Below are 4,514 nucleotides of genomic sequence, written 5' to 3'. Positions count from 1 at the left end.
CCCGCCAATGGGAGCTGCCCCCCTCTCCCCGCGCGGGGCTCCGGCCTCCCAGCCAGAGCCGGTCGGCGACGCCTCCTGGGGAGAGAGCGCGTGGCGGCGGGCTGGCGCACTTCCTGACTGCTACGGACCTCGGTGCAGCGCCCTCCAGGAAGGCCACGTGAGGACGGGACGACGGGGCAAAACACTTCTTGGGCCGCCCCAAGCGTGGTGGCAAGGCCACCGGGGCGCCGTCCCAAAGAGCCCTGACCGCAGGCCCGCCCGGCCCGGCCACGGCGCAACGCGTGTGGGTCTGAATAAAGACCCGGGCCGATGTCCGGACATCCTTCTCGGCCCGCCCCAGCCCACGTCCCCGTGCCACCGGGCCACCACCCCCGACATCACCAACCAGAGCCTGGCCTGGCCCAAAGCGTAGCTCGGGTGTGTGGGGCGGCCGGCGGACCGCCCCCTGGTATGGGCGAGGACCTGGACAGTGGGCTGGGATTAGACCCCTCGGCGCCACTGGGGGATTCCTCCAGCCGCCCCTGGCCCTGTGCTTGTCCCGTCCAAAGGACGCCGTGGCCACACAGAAATCCTTCAGGGGACGGCCCGAGAGCCACGGGACTCTTCAGCCTGGAAAACTCCGAGGGGACCCGGTGGCCGCCGAAACGTACATCAGGGGATCTGGGAGCGCCCCGAGGGACCACAAGGTCAAACGGGCACAAACGTCACCGAGACCGTTTCGGGCCGGACATCGGGAAGAACTTGTGTCCTGCCCGAGCCCCTGAGGCCTGGCATGGACTGCCGCCGGAGGAGGGGCAGGCCCCTACTCTGGACTCTGCGAAGAGGCATCTGGACGGTTATCTTGCTGGCAGCCTTTGACCCAGCCGACTTGCTGCCCCTGGGGCAGGGGGCTGGGCCCAATGATCTTCCGCCACCCCTTCCAGCCCTAACGTCTACACAAGCTAGGACGGGCACCAATGCCCTCGCCATCCGCACGGGCTCTTTACACGGCTACTGATAAGGCACCGCCATTCTGCTGGGCTTGTGGGGGCCGAACCCTCGCAGAACCGTCCCAGAGCGTGTCCCCGCCACATGGGAGCCTCCCGAAGACATCCGGGCATATCCCCACTCAATGCGACACTCGCTTTCAGACCGTAAGCCCACCTGCGGATGCCCAACCTTTAAAACCTCAATGACGCTATTCCGCCAGGCCCCAGAGGGCAGTGCGAACGGCCGCACGCCAACGCAGGGCCCCGCTGACGGACCTCCGCTGCGACGCGTGGTATTTCAGATTCCTAGTCTTGTAGTAGCTAGGGTCAGGAGGGACCTGATGAGATCGTCTAGCCCGACCCCCTGCCACAGGCAGGAATGAATGCTGGGTTCCCGAGACCCCAGACAGGTGATCGATCGTCCAACCTCTTCTTGAACGTGCCCAAGGTAGGTGCAAGGACCGCTGCCCTGGGAAGTTGGTTCCAGATGGTTGCCGCCCTACCGGTAAAATATTGCCTCCTGATCTCTCACCTCAACCTATTCTCCAGCAGCTTATGACCATTGTTCCTCATCACCCCAGGTGGTGCTGGGGAGAAAAGGGCTCTGCCTATTTGCTGACAATCTCCCCCGATGAGCTTGTAGGCAGCTGCCAGGTCCCCCCTCAGCCTCCTCTTGCCGAGGCTGAACACGTTCGGGTCCCTCTCTCCCTGTAGGGCCTGTTCTGCCACTCTCTCGCCGGGCGGGCGGCCCTCCTCCGAACCCTCTCCAGGCTGGCCACGTCCCTTTTGAAGTGCGGCGCCCAGTACTGGACGCGGCACTCCAACTGTGGCCTGACCAAAGTCGCGTAGAGGGGGAGTATCACCTCTCTGGACCGGCTTGAGATGCGCCTTTAGATGCACAACAAGGTACAGCCGGCCTTGTGGCTGCAGTCTGGCACTGGCGGCTCGCGTTCATCTCAGAGTCAGTCGTGACTCCGAGATCCCTTTCCGCCTCCGTGCTTTCAAGAGGGGAACTCCCCAGCCTGTATGTATGCTGTGGGTTCCTTCTCCCCAGGTGCAGCACCCTGCATTTGTCTATGCTAAACCCCATCCTATTCTCATCTGCCCGCTGTTGTAGTCTGTCTAAATCTAGTCGCAGCTTCTCTCTTCCTTGGAGCGTGCCCACCTCGCCCCGCATCTGAGTGTCATCAGCAAACTTGGACAGCGTGCTTTCCGCCCCCTTGTCCAAGTCGCTGACAAAGATGTTAAATGGTGCGGGCCCGAGGACCGAGCCCTGGGGTACCCCACTGCTCACATCTTGCCAGGTCAAGTACGACCCGTCCACCGCTACCCTCTGGGTGCGCCCCATCAGCCAGTTTTTGACCCATTCAACTGTGCAGTCGCTTCATTTATTGATGAGGATGGGGTGAGACGGCGTCAAAGACCTTCTTAAAGTCTAGAAAGTCCACGGCGACACCGTCGTCCAAGGATTTAGTTACTTGGTTGTACAAGGCAACCGGGTTGGTCAGGCAGGACCTGCCTTTGACAAACCCCTGCTGGTTGCCCCTGAGCAGGGTCCTAGTGTGGGCAGCCGAGGATTTCCATCCCCAAAAGAGCTCGCGATTCACGCCAATGTCCTTAGTACAGGCACGGGGCAGGGTGTGCTCTGAGTTGGTGACGCGGCACGGCCGAAGCACACTTTGGGCCAGATGGTCCTCGGGTCGGGGATGCCCGGGAGAGTGGCCCGGTGCCCCAGAGTCATAGAGCGGCATGGCCCCACCAGTCCTTCCATCCCTGATCCCAGCCCACACAAGAGTACCTTGTTCGAGCCGTTATCCTGAGCACCGTGGCTTGGGGGTGCTGTCAGATAGCAGCCGGGCACGGCCAAACCATGGTTGGGGCCGGGCATCTCTCTGATCAGAGACGTTCAGAAAATTTTGCCACTCTCTAGAGTTGGAAGGGACCCGGCAGATCATCGGGTCCGACCCCCGGCTCCAGCTGACCCCGGCCAGACACCTGTCTACTCTCCTCCCAAACACCTCCGGGACAGGAGAAAGCACCACCTCCCTTGGAAGCCCATTCCCTATTTTGGCGACCCGCACCATGAAGAATTTCTTCCCTATGTCCCAACTCAATCTGTTCTCCTTGAGTTGGTGGCCATGATTCCTGGTAACCCCGAGGGGCGCCCCTGTTCCCCGCTGGCCCCCACCAATGAGTTTGTAGGCAGCCGCAAGATCACCTCTTGGCCTTCTCTGGCGGAGGCCGAGGAGATTCAGGTCCCTCGGTCTTACCTGCCAGCCCTCCGCCGTATGAGCGGCCCTCCTCCGGACCCTCTCGAGGTGATCCGCGTTCCTCTCAAAGCGTGGCGCCCAAACCTGGACATGGTACTCCATCTGCGGCCTCACCAATGCTGCGCACTGGGGAACGGTCGCTTCCCTGGACCCGCTCGCGAAGCTCCTGCCAGCGCGAGACAGCATGTGGTTAGCCTCGCTTGTTGCCTTATCGTGCCGGCGACTCACACATGTGTCTGTGTTGGCCAGGACTCCGAGATCCCTTTCTGCCGTCGTGGCGCTCAGACTGGTCCCCCACCAGGCTATAGGCGGGTTGGAGAGTCTCTCTCCCCAGGTGCAGCACCTCGCATTTACCCTTGTTGAATCGCATCCTGTTCTGATCGGCCCACTTCCCTGGCCTGGCCAAATCTGTCCCAATTCGCTCCCTGCCCTCCAACGCGTTTACCATGCCCCATCTTTCTGTGTCACCCACACATTTGGACAAGGTGCCTTCGACCCTTTCGTCCAAATTGCCGACAAAGATATTAAATGGCACAGCTCCGAGGACTGAGCCTTGGGGGATGCCCCCACCTGCATCACTCCGGGGAGACACCGCCCCATCTGACACTGCTCTCGGGGCATCCCGCAAGCCAGTTTTTCACCCGCCTGACCGTGAAAAAATCCACCCAGCAGCTACTCAGCTTGCTCGTAAGAACCGGTCACAACACCATATCAAAGGCCTTCTGAAAATCCGGGGAAAGAATATCTACGGCCTGCCCTGCATCCAAGCACTTTGTGACTGGGTCATAAAAAGAGACCCGGTTAGTCAGGCAGGATCTGCCTCCTATAAACCCATGCTGGCTGCCTGTGTTTAGTGAGCAAAGCACACTGTGTGTGTGGCAAGCAACACAGAGGGTGTGCGCATGTGTCTGAGCAAAGACACTGTGAGAGGAAATCACGCTGTGTGAGAGCACAGCACTGTGTAGTGAGCAAAGCACACTGTGTGTGTGTGCAAAGCACACTGTGCAGTGAGCAAAGCACACTGTGTGTGTAGTAAGCACAGCACACACTGTGTGTAGTGACCCAAGCACAGAGACTGTGTGCGTGTATTGAGCAAAGCACACAGCATGAGAGCAAAGCACACTGTGTGCGTGCGTGTGTGTGTGTGCAGTGAGCCAAGCACACTGTGTGTAGTAAACAACACAGTGTGTGTTTGAGCAAAGCAGACTGTGTGTGTGAGAGCAAAGCGGACTGTGTGTGTGCCTAGTGAGCAAAGCACACACTCTGTGTGTGAGCG

The 4,514-nt window shown here is 60.3% G+C and overlaps 1 pseudogene; it reads right to left on the bottom strand.

Moving 5' to 3' along the window:
- The window catches only part of LOC102388440, an 18,923-nt pseudogene extending 15,499 nt beyond the window's left edge, over window positions 1–3,424 (bottom strand).
- Between the last annotated feature and the right edge of the window lie 1,090 nt (window positions 3,425–4,514).

This window comes from Alligator sinensis, unplaced genomic scaffold (genome assembly GCF_000455745.1).
Source record: "Alligator sinensis unplaced genomic scaffold, ASM45574v1 scaffold98_1, whole genome shotgun sequence".
NCBI classification, from domain to species: Eukaryota; Metazoa; Chordata; order Crocodylia; family Alligatoridae; genus Alligator; species Alligator sinensis.
This window is presented reverse-complemented; position numbering and strand designations above follow the sequence as displayed.